The sequence below is a fragment of the Lissotriton vulgaris genome, chromosome 4_1 (genome assembly GCF_964263255.1).
Source record: "Lissotriton vulgaris chromosome 4_1, aLisVul1.2, whole genome shotgun sequence".
NCBI lineage: Eukaryota > Metazoa > Chordata > Amphibia > Caudata > Salamandridae > Lissotriton > Lissotriton vulgaris.
The window spans coordinates 418,613,616-418,629,075 of NC_141691.1; positions in this window are offsets into that span (position 1 = coordinate 418,613,616).

Consider the following 15,460-nt stretch of genomic DNA (forward strand, 5'->3'; position numbering starts at 1 on the left):
TCTAGGTACGCAATATTGAAAACTTGCCGCTATGCAGTGGGAGTGCATGGGATATACTACTTTGGAAGAAAAACAATGCACAGACACCTCCTTACAGTGGAACTTGATAAAATATATTTACCTGAGTGTAAAAAAGTAGCGGTCCTCGATCAAAAAATAATATTTATAATTTGAAGTACTATGGTAACAGGCAAAAAAACGTTTGGAGGTAGGGTTGAAAGGTACTGGCTGTACAAAAACGGTTATATTTACCTGGGATCCTCTACAAGACAGACAGGAAAGCAAACAAAAACAAAACACTGTGTACCAGATTTACAACCCCCTTGCGCCACTTTGGCATCCAAGACCCTCCTACAAAATTAAAAGTGTGTGGGCCTCAATGGTGCCCCTCAAACCCCGGGAACAACCACCCCCGGAGATTTGTGTATTGTGGGAGGCAGGCTGCTTGGCCCTCCGCCTGGTGCCCTCGAGAACCCTGGACACTGTCACGCCCACAGCCGGCTCCTGCAGTGTCCCGGGGTGCCTACCCCCGGGACACTGCTGTTTACTATGGGAATGCGGAAGTCTTGCAGCCCCCCCCTCCCATAGCAAACTAAGGGCCTCATTAGGATGGCGGACGGACCTTCATCCGTCGGCCTCCCCAGAGTAGGAGGGACCGTCCGCAGGGGCAGCGGCGGTCCCTCCATGCAGATTAGGATGTGACCACCACCCTGGCAGTCACATCCTGTATGTTTAACATTGCGGCGGGTGCTGCTTGAAGCAACACCCGCCGCAATGTTAAAAATGCATGCTCTGCATTTGCATGCATAAAGCGTCAGGCACCACGCGGTGCCTGACACTTTGTGCATGCAAATGCAGGGGGGTACCATAGGTACCCCCCATGTGCAACCCCGTCACCCTGGGGGTCCGCAACGGGCCCCCAAAGAAATCTCTGTATGCCTTTCCACGGTGGGGAAGCCGCCGCGGAAAGGCATCTGTTTACCCCATCCTAGTATGGCTGGCGGTGTCTGTTAGACACCGCCTCCATATTAAATCTTTTCTGCCGCGGTCGTAAGGCGACCGTGGCGGAAAAGCGGCAGACCGTCTTCCTGACTGCCCAGCCATCCTAATCTGGCGGGGGGGTCTTTGAAGGCTCCGCAGCGGTTTTTCCGCATCCTCCGGGCCGGTGGACACTTCCGCCGGCCCGGAGGATGCGGAAAAACCGCAATCCTAATGAGGCTCTTAGTTTGCATTTTGAAAGACAGAGCAGTGAAATCTGTTCTCCCTTTCAAAATCGAAAGCAGATTGCATTTCCACAAACAAGTTAGCATCTCCCCATGTGTAAAAGCAATGGTGGCTCCCGAAGAACGCGGGAAGCGGGCCGCACCCTGGGGGCATAGTGGCTCCCCTCACGGTCTCCAACATTTTTTATAAGACCCGGAGGATACGATCCCCAGGAATATTAGAAACTTCTGATAGGGGCTTATTTTTTAACAGGAAAAGTAAAAGTTGCTCACCCAGCTCAGTGCGGACCCCTGTTGTGCACACCCTAGAGTCACGACTCATAATCCCGCGATTAGTATTTTTTAAATACATTTTTTTTGGACCTTGGGGGTCCTTGTGGGACCTCTGAGCACGCCTAGGGGGTCAGAGTGTTTCTACCCTGCCCCCTTTGCATCTTTTGCGCACTTCTTTTTCAGTTTTTTGTGCCTCGATTCTACCGACACACAAGATGGCCGCCAACACTTCCTAGTTTGGAGTGTAGACAAACAGTTGACAGCCAATTAGCATGCAGCTCCTCGGATGGTACTCCGTCCATAGATATATCTATGGTTTTACTTTTGATTTTCTCAGGAAGCAAACTTAGTTTTCAATTTGAAAGACCGAGCAGTGACATCTGTTCTCACTTTCAAAATCCAAACAAGATTGCATTTCCACATGCAAGTTACCATCTCTCCATGTATAAAATCAATACCAGCTCCCGAAGAACGCGGCAAGCCGGCCTTCGGGTATAGTAACTCCCCTCATGGTCCCCAACATTTTTTATAAGACCGGGGGTATCCGATCCCCAATAATATTAGAAACTTCTGATAGAGGCTATTTTTTAACGGATAAAGTAAAACTTGCGCACCCAGCTTTGTGCGGACCCCTGTTGTGCACGTCCTGGATGCACGACTTATAATACCGGGATTTAAAAAAAAAAGATTTTTTTTGGGCCGTGGGGGTCCTTATGGAACCCCTGAGCTGGCCTAGGGGGTCACAGTGTTTCTACCCTACACCCTTTGCGTCTTTTGCGCACTTCTTTTTCAGTTTTCTTGTGCCTCCGTTCTACTAAGACACAAGATGGCTGCCAACACTTCCTGGTTTGGAGTGTTGACAAACAGTTGACAGCGAATTAGCATTCAGCTTGTGCTCGTATTGGTACGCGTATAATCCTCGGACGGTACTTCGTCTACAGATATATCTATGATTTTACTTTTGATTTTGTCAGGAAGTACTGCACAGATTTACACCATTTAACAAAAAGGGTCATCTGCGAACCAAACTCTACCTCTCTGTTAAATTTGGTGGAATTCTGTTCAGCAGTTCGGGCTTTAACCCGTCTTAAAGGTCCCTATGGAAAATTGCATGGGGAAAACACATTTTGGGACCCCCTTTTTTTCTCACCCCCCACTTCACCAATCACCCCCAAACTTTCAGGGAAGGACCAAAGTGGAGCAGGCCACCTTCTTGGAGAATTTCGCAAAGATTCACTGACCGGAGCCAAAGTTATTCCAAATAGAATGTTGTGAATTTACTATGGAAACTAGGTTCTAACTATATATATATATATATATATTCACTGAAAAAACCATAGGTTATAGACCATATATAGTTAGGGATTTGCATTTACAAAACCTTATTTTACTCGCATAAAACCATTGAAATTCCATATATAGTTAGTTGCGCTAACTATATATCGCGCACCCGCAATCCACTGCTGATGATGTCACATATTACATCATTCATGACATGGTCAGTGACATCACTGATGACATCACTGATGACATCTCAAATGACATCACTGATGACATCACTGATGACATCTCATTTGACATTACTGATCACATCACTGATGATATCATTCATGTGATAATACGATGAACCTCTTCAGACTTTAATATAACCTTAGATACAATCAGTGTAAACAGACACTCACAGACTGTCACTCATCCATGGAGTTACTCACACACCTAGTCAGTCATGCAAAGAATCAATCACACCTCCATTTCCTCAACTATACAGTTATACAAACTTTACTTATTCAAACATATACTAACACATATTTACTCTCTTATACAATCCCTGATACAAGTTCACAATGATCCATACAGCCACTCACACAATCACTAGCTCTTATGCACAGTTATTTATATATGTCAACTCTCACTTGAACAGTGTTTTACATATGTACTTACTTTGACATGTAGCACTGAGATATCCATTCACTCACCAATACACTCATGCACACAGTCAACCGCCCATACAGCTGTTTCCACGTGCACTTTTGAAACCATACATCTAGTGAATCAACTGCTCACACATCTATGCACAGAGTCATACACCTTCCAGCCACCCACACACACACTCAGTCTCCCATACAAATACCTGGGCTACCAATCAATAACCCATATAGTTACTCATATAGCTACTTATCAACACATGCAGCAGTTTACAGAACAACAGACATAATAATGCACAAATTAAGACAGTTTAGTCACTAACCCATGCACTCAGTGAGACATATTTAATCACTCACTCATACAGTCAGTCATGCACCTACTAAATCCTTCATCCAGACACTTATACATCCACTCATTCTTCAATATGTAAGACATATTTACACTTTACAGAAACATACAGTCACTGGATGTTGTCATCAGTGATGTCATCAGTGATGTCACTGACCATGTCATGAATGATGTAATATGTGACATCATCAGCAGTGGATTGCGGGTGCGCGATATATAGTTAGCGCAACTAACTATATATGGAATTTCAATGGTTTTATGCGAGTAAAATAAGGTTTTGTAAATGCAAATCCCTAACTATATATGGTCTATAACCTATGGTTTTTTCAGTGAATTTTCAAGGTTTTGTAAATGCAAATTCCTAACTATATATGGTCTATAACCTATGGTTTTTTCTGTGAATTTCATTGGTTTTTTAAAAGCTAACATCTGTAGCTGTAAAATGTATTCTTCTTTAAATCTTAAAATATATTTTAGATGTTTATTAATAATTTTTTTTAAAATATTTTTTTTCTTCGCTTCTAGTTCGCGAACCGGGAAGCTTTCCGTTAGCTCATCTTGATGCCGCGACCTAGTCCGCGAACCGGTCAACGTTACGTTAGCGGAACTGTGACGCGTCGCGGAAGCGCGACGTATCACGTTGTCGCGTAATGCGTCTAATGACGCGCTGCGTTAGCGCTCCCGGAAGTGCTCCGGACCGCGAACCGGAAGCGATCCGGGACGCGGCGCGCACCGCGTAACGTAAGCGGAACAGGTCATGTGACTTGTTTATCAAACTTTTCATTGGTTCATTTCACTTTTGGTTTCCAAATGATGTATGACTAGGTCATGTGACCTAAAAATAACACTTTTCATTGGTTCAGAACTTTTGCTTTTCCCAAATCATGTAAACCCCTCCTTCTTTCCTCATTCTGACTTTCATCTTGGTGAGAGAAAGACCATTTACCTGGAGTTCAACAATGGCTTCCATACTTGCTGCAGCTGGTGCACCCCCACCACCACCTCCACCTCCTCATAAGAAGAGAGGACCACCAAGTCAATTTACCTCCAACAGAGAGCAGGAAGAGGAGGAAGAAGAAGAAGAGGATACAGATCAACCACAATTTATCCCGGAGTTGCCCCGTGTTTCTAAGAGAAAAACAAGTTTCATCTGGCAGTTTTTTTCCATCCCTCCAGGGGAGAAGAAGGTGAATGCGAAATATGCCACCTGCCTCATCTGTGATTACAGATTGTCTAGAGGCACAGAGAAGAAATATAGTATGGGCAACTATACTATGCATCGACATATGACCAGGTGGCATCCCTTAAACTACAGCCGGGCTGAGTTAAGGGACCTACAAGACAATCCCCCGACAACTCCTGTGGCCAGATCTACCTCAACAATGTCTTTGACAGGAAGAGAGGCACAGGAAACTGTGCCAAACATTCAACCAAATTTTAAACATATGAGGTTAACTTGTATATATTGTGGTGCAATGCTGTCGTATGGGAACATGAGCATCAACTTGATTAATATGGTGTTCGAAAACCATAAGTGCCCTAATGCACCCAAGCAGTAATTTTTTTTTTGCTCCTGTTGAGCCGTTTTCAATGCCTGTTTTTTTGTTGTTTCCCCTCCATAAAAAACACAAAAAAACATAAAACTGTTCTAAAAATACAAAAAAATCAAAAAATGTTCAGAAAAAAAAAAATATATATAAAACAACAAAAACAAAAAAAAAAAGTTCTTTTCAGAACTACCTCCCCTTTCAAATAAAATTGCTAGAATGTTTATCACTCTGGCAAGCTCTATTTCTTTTGGTTCGCTTCAAGTTCGCTGACCGGTTCGCGAACTGTAAGCGAACTAAAAAAATATTTTTTTAAAAAAAGAAGAGTTAGTATAAGGGAAGTAAACAGAGAATAATGTAAAAAGAAAGACAGCTATAGAGAGTAAATGAGAGATAGTGTCAGTGACATCATCAGCAGTGCATTGCGGGTAAAAAGAGTAGAAAACATTTACCTTATAATTCTTGTTACCTTTTTAAAATATTATTTCATACTTTCATTCTGTAAAACAGAGAACAAACATTTCCAAAAATATTAAAACATGTATTTAAAAATTAGAAAAGACAAGGGAAAAGGTTCAAGAACAAACAGTTTTTCAACAACTTTGACATTTACAGAAGTCTCTGCTTCTCTACGTCCCCTACACAATCCTAAATATATATATTTTAAAAAAACTGTATCTTGATGTTGATGAACTGAGGCCTATTTTAGAACATGGTGCTTTTTTTGCACTGCTAATGTCTCACAATAGTGATGCAATTGCAGCGCAAAAAAGATGTAAAGCCATCATAAAATTGTGTCTAACATTTTAAATGATTGTTTCAGGATGCAAATAAGATGTGTGCTTTCAACAGCTTTCTTTGAGGTGAGGCCTATTCATTTTTTTTTTTTAAAAAACAGTACCCAGAAGTACAGCACTGTAAGGATTAAAATTGACACTTACAGAAGACTCAGTTTCTCCATATCTACTTCACATTTCTAAATGTATATCATAAGTACAAAAAGCAAAACATTAATTATACATGTTAAATGGTTTATTTTTGCTGTTCTCAGAATGTATCAAATTTCACTTAAATCAGTGACTTGAAGGTATTCATCATGTAACAGCGGGGAAAAAAAACACAATCAAAATGATTGTGTTTGAAAAACCCATTCAACATAAGAAATCTGAATTCAAAACTCCTTAAAATTAACTTACTTTCAATGACGTCGAAGGATGTCCTATGAACAGCGTCCACTGTGTTGTGCTATAAATATTGTCAGCCCGCCACTTTCTGAAAGAAAACCTCCAACGATTCGAAAAATATGCTACATACAAGAAAAGACTTCTCACATTCTACCACATGTTTCCACTTGGCCAAATCATGTTGCAGCTATTCACAAGTCTTGTAATTCTTCCAATCAAATCCCGTCATTTTCTATATTCGCAACTTTCAAAAAGAAAACATTTAAGATAATTTTCACAATCCTGGACTACTAATATCTTACCCTTCTTTGTCACTCATGTTCTCCTTTTCCTATGACACTGATACTGCTTACTATGAAGCAGACTTACTTGCATCAGGTTTATATAGTCGGATTTTACAAAATAACATTACAATTAAAAGTTTTGGACCAATAATCTAGACAGCATTGCAGACTTACATTCCCTCAACTTGATGAACCTTTTCCAATTCTTCATAGGAAATCTCGAGATTCTTTCTTTAAAATTTTGGTTTTAAAAACACCAGGTAAGAATTTTTAAGGTCAAACGGCAATTTTTTTTTGAAACTTACAACGGAATCATTGCAGAATGACCAGCCGTTTCGAGACTTTAAATAAGCTGTATAATGTCCTGAAGTAGTTGAAGGACCATCGTGATAGATAATTGCTACAGTTACAAAAGTCCTTCCTGATATTGAAAGCTGAGAAGCCACAAATTTTTTTTATTAAAGTTGACAATTTAGATCCATCAGGCCTACATGGTTGCATCATTAAAATGACATACTGGCCATATCTACGTATAAGTAATGTTGACATCATTTCAGATTTACATTGGCTACACTCCATGTTGTGATCAGCTGCATTTACTAGCTTATTAAAGGAGACTGATTTACTGTCTGGCAAAGTTAAATATATAAATCTTTCTGAGTCTACACTAGTAGTACTTGATACCCTACAATTCTCGCAGTCATGCTGCCATTGATAAGAAAGCCCAAACAGTTGATCTACATCTACACCCTCATCTTGCAATATATCAAGCATATACATTAAAAACTCCTGACAATCTTGCTGACTATTTTCAGAGAAGTCTGTTTGACCTGAACATTCATCTAACAGATAACGAACTTCAGACACACTTTCTACTTTTGTTCGATCAGTGCTACATTTCTCGAAAACAGAATTCAACAAACTGCATAAAATTTGTTCTGAATTCAACAGAATCTGTTCTTTTAAACTCTCTAGTGAAAAGAGAACATTAACCACTACATTTGCATAGCAGTTGACACCAGAACTGTTTTCAAATTGAAAACCAACAACATCTTCAACAGAATCCACTTTCTTTCTGCTAACAATTTTCGGTTCATTGACTTTTAGTCTTTTTGCAACAACCTCCCTACTATTACTGCTATTTCTACGTTTCCGGCCTACCACACGTTTCTCAAACAAAGGATATTGAGGCAAATGTGGCGCATACTCTCTTCTTAACCTATTGTATTCCTTAACACAATCTAGATCCGCACAAATGTTTCTGACATCACAGTCAATTAAGTACAATCCCAATAAAGTTCTAACTCGTGACAATGCCACATATGCCATACCCTCCTTGAACACAGAACTGCCAATATTCACCAATGCACAGTCTACACTTAAACCTTGCGATTTATGGATTGTCACCGCATATGCCAAGCAAACAGGAAACTGTTTACGGCGAACATATAAGTCTTTAACAAGCAAAAACCTAGCAGAACAACGACCAATTTGCTGTACTTCCTCAATGCCATCAAATTTAATTCTTAAAAATTCTATTCCATCTCTATTTCTGTATTTCTCAAAATCAACAACATTACCCATTGATCCATTTACCAGACCTCTTTCTACATGTAAATTCCTTCTCAAAATGATTCGGCAATTTAAACACACATTCAAAGTCTTTTCAAAACCCGCTGTTTTAGATATAGTCTTCTCTAATGAATCCAATTTTGATTTCAAATTGTCTGACAAAATAATTGTTGATCCCATATGCTCTAATTTGTCGATAGCTTCAAGTTTCACAATCTCTTGCTTTTCTAAATTCAACATTTTGTTGTTGAAGATGGCACATTCTGCAAGAGTTGGCATGAGACATATCCCGGATTTCTTCTCAGTAATTTTCTGAAAAATATTCTCAGGCACAATCTCTTGTTTGGGATATAAATTTGACAGTAATCGTGCATTTAAAGCTTCTTTCCCATGCTCAGTCACTTTTCCAATTCTAATATCTTGTAGAATATTCTTGTAATCTTCATCCTTTGCCTGACGCATATTTTGATGCAGTTCTGCATAATTGAAGTTTAACCATATATTGACGTTGCCAATGCTCCCTAGGCACTTCCTGGTATCTTCATGCGTGAGTATTTTGAACACAGGTTGACCTTTTACTGGTGTCAGCTGCAGAAGATCTCCGAAAACAATGATGGGTTTCCCACCAAATAACACATCATATTCAGTTTTAAGTACTTCTTGCATTCTCAAATGCACAAAGGCAAGCATGACATTGGAAACCATGCTTACTTCGTCAATGATAAGTAGTTTCATTTTCCTCAAGACTCTTGAAACTTCACAGCAAGCATCTCCAGATAACTTGTTGTATTGTAATTTGTTGTCATGCTCCACCGGCAGCATCAGTAGACGATGCAAAGTAATACCTTTAATGTCCAGTAGGAGCGGTGACAACACAAGACAGCGATGACTCAGTCCTTTCCTGCAAATAACAAGAGATTGCTTTAATGAGGAAACTTTTTCCAGTTCCCGCTTCTCCACTCACGTACAGTCGGACAGGCTTCAACGATGTACATGAGCACTTGTTCTTCTCATGACTTAATCCGTGCTCAATTTCCTTGGTAACTTCATCATATATTTTCCTCTGCTCAACGTTGAGTTGTTTTTCCAAGTCTTCTAAGTTAACTGAATCCTCCTGAGCATGTGCCATGGCTCTTTCTACTTCATTCATAGCAGTGGCAGCTTCATTTTCGATAATAGGTCCTCCAAGTGGATCTTGACTCAATGAAACAGAACTCTGACTGTCCTGAGAACTGTCTCTGGCAATCTCGGCTGCAATCGTTGCTTCCTGCTCAATTTCCAAAGTTAGCATTTCTTGATATTTAGAAAAAGCAGGACATTCTATGGACTCCTTGGCTGCATTGAAAGAGTCTTCGTAACAGAGGAAATCTCCAAGCAGTTCCTCTTCTGCACGCCAAGGCTTGAAAAGTTGCAAAAGTGCTAAATAAAAAAACTCCTTTTTTTCTGGAGATTCACCACTCAATTTTCGATGGTTTACTAATTGGCATTTTCTTTGCTTGACCAGGCATCCCTCACTTCCAATTACAGCATACACTCCTTTCTCAATATCTTCTTTGATGTTCCTCTTGAATATATAATTTTGGAGAACCTCATATAGACAAACATTCTCAAGGTGACTGCTTCGATTTGGATAATATGTATCCAACATGTTGGTCTTCAAAATGTCGGTACTGTTTGGTTCCTTTTCTGCCAAATACTCAATTTCCCGGACAGGTTTTAGAACTCGATTTCGCGTTGCAGCAAGACCAAGACTCGCCCAAACGAGACTCCTGGATTTGGCATAGAGACTTGCTGAAGACAATCGGTCAGAACATTCGTAAGCTCCGATTTCTCGATGCGACAACATCTTCAGACTGAAACTGTACAACTTCTTGCTGAGGCTCTTTTCATGGGAAATGTCCTCCCACATATCCTTCAGTTCGGTCTTTTCTTTTTTGGTGATGTAAGATGTCACATACCGAGCCACAGCCATACAGTTGTCAGCCACAAACTGTATATCCATGTTAGCATTCCACATGGACAAAATCACTGGGTTGTAGTCATTGATGTACTTGGACTCTTCGTTCCTTTTCAAATTGTATGTATTCTTGGGTGATTTTCTCGTCACATTATGTCGCAGCGAAGACATCAAACTGTTCACTCTTCCTTTAGAAATCACCGGTCGTGGAAAGTTGAAACGACATTTGGTGTAGAACTTGTCCTTGTTTCTGAATTTACGACGACAGTACTTTCCACAACGATGGCTTTGGAAACGTAGAACTTGTTCTCTTAGACTTTTCTTCTCCGTTGCGTTTGGAACAGCACACGTAGAATACTGTTCGATGAAATTCATCACTAAGTCATCCGGATCTGTTCCAAATTTAGGTGCATCCTTGATCCACAACAACATATGTATATGAGGGGCACCTCTTGCTTGGTACTCCTTTCTCCAGAAGAAATCCAACACCTCTCCAAGAGGTGGATTCTTTTTATTTGTGATGAAAGACATCATAGCTTCAAATCTATGATTGAAGTACCTGCATACATTCACTGGATCCAAAGAACACAGTTCTCCAGGTGTCTTGAATTCAATGTTTTCAATATTTCCATTTGCCTCTCGTAGAAATTCAAGTAAGTCTTCCCAGCCATACTCGGCACAGCTCAGAGTGAGGAACCATGTTGGAGTTCCTAAGTTCCTCAGCATACATTTTAAATCACCATGACGACGGTACCAGTACTCATTAGTACCACGCTGACACGCCATGAGATTAATTAAGTGAGAATCCAAAATACTGTCTTGGACATTGACTTTATGCATAAAGTCACTTGCCGAGATGTTTCGCATCTGTATACCACTTTTTAAGATGTGGTTCACTGCATATGACAGTCCAGACAGATCGCTTTCAAACAGGAGATGAAACAAATAGGGAATGCATTGCCGAAACCTAGGATCTTCTGCATACAATCGTAAAGTCCGGTATTCAGACGCAGGAATTTGATGAGGTCGCTCATCATATCTTCCTCCTTGACCTGTGGGAAATAGCTGTGGGAAACACCGAGCTTCCAAACTTTCCTCCCAAACACTAATGGGACTCCCTTTGGCTTGTTTCATTTGAAACAACTCAATAGCATTCCCCATGACTTCCTTGGAATGCAAAGGATGAACACTATAATGTTCACATATTTCTTCACTTTTAGAGGTCTCTACTTTCTCAATTTGGCCAGCACACAAATCGCTATCCTCTTCATCACTTACTTCCTCTTCTGCAACATATACATTCTTATAGTACTTATTATTTTTCTTCAAATACACTGTTGCCTTTTTGACTTTCCTAACATCCACTAAATCTTGCCATATTTTCTTATTCTTTGTCGGAACCCCATTAACCAAGATAACCAGAGGTTCCTCTTCCACTTTTTCTATTCCAATTGTGTTAATGTTTTTGTTCAAATCTAGAGGCAAATAAACAACTCTTCCCTTTAATCCTCTCTGTAAATCTGCTGGAGGCAACTTCCCTGTCTTTGGCTCCATTCTTACAATAGCCTGAAAGGGATGGATACTTTGAATCAAAATAGATTCATAAGTATTTAAATCCTTCAATTCAGAAGGAATCTCAACCAATTCCAGATTATTATGAACTGCCCTAGCAGGCATCTGGTTTTGGTTTAATTTATTACAACAATAAGTACACACACGTTGATCCGATCCCAAATCAAAATAATTTTCTACCATCAAGTATGTGGCAAAATCCTTCCATTCACTATTATTTTCCCTTTCACTTTTTGCATATAAATCCACTACCTTAGTCTGATTCTTATAATAAGTGCGTCGACAACATACACAAGTGAAATTAGGCCTCTCACTTGATTTCATCTGAAACGTGGCAATTTCCTTCTGAAAATTATCTGTACTGGAAACCTGTACATTATCTTCCACATTACCCTCTACTTCAGGGTCAATTTGAACATTCTCATCTTTACTACCAAAGTAACAAAACTCAATTTCTTCACAAATATTCTTCACATCTATTTCAGAACCATGCAAAAGAGCAGCACATAATTGTTTAAGCATAATTGCTGGACTCTTAGCATAATACAACATTCTCACTAATTTTCTCACTTTATTATGATGCACTGCTAGCATCCTGAAATGATGAAAAACACTCTGGCATACTCTCCTGGAAAGACAAGCCAGTGAATGACCACGCAAACCTGTCATTTGTCTCACTCTGCAAGGATCTAAATCTTGCAACAACTTCATTTTCTGCTTCAAACTTTTCTTATTAAATGTCCGTATAAAATCAGAAAGCAAATTGATGGAAACCTGTCGCACACTGCAAATAGAACTACACTTCCAAATGTACACAGGACCCTTAGGACGTCTTCCTAAAACCTCATCACTTAGCGCCTCTTCTGTCTCTGTTGTCACAAGTTGTTCTTTTTCAACTGGACAACCATCCTTCACTTCATAAGCTCGACCACTGATGTCAACTGCATGCACCAAATCATTATCCTGAAAATAAGTCTCCTCATTAAAAAATGCCTCAGAACTTGAACTATGCATCCATTCTCCGGAAAAAACTTCACAAAAGTTAGTACGATTTACTACTCTCTTCCATCTACTTTTTGTTTTGAAATCAGAAATTACCTTGCTTAGTTTCCTAATTCTATTGATTACCAAAATAAACAACTTTCGCTTAATTTCAAAAGCATGATCAATAATTTTCTCTACATTTTTCTTCTTCTTATAAAATGCCGCTTTCTGTTGGCCTTTCTTTTTAATATTTTTCAATAAATTAACTAATATCCTATTACGGAACATTCGATTTCGAATGTCCCTAAACTGTTGTTTCCTTCTACTATCATGCACAGAGTTATCTCTTCCTCTACCAGTAACATTTGTGATGGGTCTCTCCTTTCCATTTAAATTACTTTTCTTTTTCTGAACTGAAACATTTTTTTGAGCAAAACTTTTTTTACTACAAATATTTCTTAAGAATGATTTCGTGCTCTTACCCGGACCTTTCTTGGTGTTTTGACAAGTATTTGGGGAAGAGGACTGCTGCAATAAAACATCATCCTGCTGTCTTTGACGTTTTCTAGCCTTTCTTATTCTACTTTTGGAAGGCATTTTACAAACTATGAAAGAATCTGCAGTTGAATCTGTGGAAAAATATAATATAAAATGTTATTAACCACTATTACCAAACAGTAAATAAATAACAGTCATCTAAAACTTAATGCCGTACTAATTATTTAACATAGCAAATATTTTCCACCAGCACTGCATCACAAAAATGACACTCAATGGTACAAAACAGGCATACAACACTCATAAATCACTCCCTAATATTTTAAATCATTAATTCAGGATGACGATAAGATGTAGCCTATCTAAAGATTTGTTTAGGCCCAGATCTTTAGACTGGGGTGAATGTGTGTCATTGATCCACATTCAGTCCATCACCTGTTTTGTTTATTTGAGGTGAGGCCAACACATGGTTGCAGATAAGATTATCACTGAAAAAAACCAAGGTAAAAAAACATGTGAAGGCCTACCAATGAAGTAAATCATTAAATGAAAACCAATACATTTCTGGAAATATGCACTACTAGTGCTTCATAAGATGTTTTGGGTCATATTTATAAGGCATTTGAGTGTCTAGTATGCTATTTTACGTTCTTCATGGTGCAAATTTATTGTAAATACGCTCCCACCTGCGGTTGGCAAATTTAGATTTTGATTATGGGAGTTAGATAGGCATGTTAATAATTTCCCAAAAATGGTGTATAACCCCAAACAACCTTTGAAGCAAATGCTCTTAGCCATGTTATCCACCTCCCATTGGATAACATGGCTAAGAAGTGCTTGCAAATGTGAAAAAAAACGGCCGCAATGCATGAATATCGCTGAAAAATCAGCGATATTCATGCATTTTCCAGCAAATGCTCTTAGCCATGTTATCCACTTCCTATTAAATAACATGGCTAAGAACTGCTCAGGGCCCCATGAGGAACGCTTTCCATTTAAAAAGGGAAAAATAACATCAAAAACACTAAAATGCCTTCTAAATATGACCCCAAACAACCTATGAAGCTCTAACAGTACATATCCTGAAATTTAATTGATTTCAAAATTCGTTTTTAAACACAGCATATAAATCAATTGTATACCTGCATTCATGAAGAAATGACTAAAAATGTCCTTGAGACACATGATTGTGTTTTCTGGAATGCCCTAGCACCATTTTTGAGACACTATTAACATGGCTAGGTAACTCCCATAATCAAAATCTAAATTTGCCAAGCGCAAGTGGGAGCGTATTTACAAGACACTTGCCCCAAGAGGAACGCTTTCCATTTAAAAAGGTAAACATAACATCAAAGACACTAAAATGCCTTCTAAATATGGCCCCAAACAACCTATGAAGCTCTAAAAGTACATATCAAGAAATGTAATTGTTTATCACAAATGCGATTAAAAACAGCCGCAATGCATGAATATCGCTGAAAAGTCAACGATATTGATGCATTATCCAGCAAATGCTCTTAGCCATGTTATCCACCTCCCATTGGATAACATGGCTAAGAACTGCTCGCAAATGCGAAAAAAAACGGCCGCAATACATGAATATCGCAGAAAAGTCAGCGATATTCATGCATTTTCCAGCAAATGCTCTTAGCCATGTTATCCACTTCCTATTAAATAACATGGCTAAGAACTGCTCAGGGCCCCATGAGGAACGCTTTCCATTTAAAAAGGGAAAAATAACATCAAAGACACTAAAATGCCTTCTAAATATGACCCCAAACAACCTATGAAGCTCTAACAGTACATATCCTGAAATTTAATTGATTTCAAAATTCGTTTTTAAACACAGCATATAAATCAATTGTATACCTGCATTCATGAAGAAATGACTAAAAATGTCCTTGAGACACATGAAAGTGTTTTCTGGAATGCCCTAGCACCATTTTTGAGACACTATTAACATGGCTAGGTAACTCCCATAATCAAAATCTAAATTTGCCAAGCGCAAGTGGGAGCGTATTTACAAGACACTTGCCCCAAGAGGAACGCTTTCCATTTAAAAAGGTAAACATAACATCGCAGAAAAGTCAGC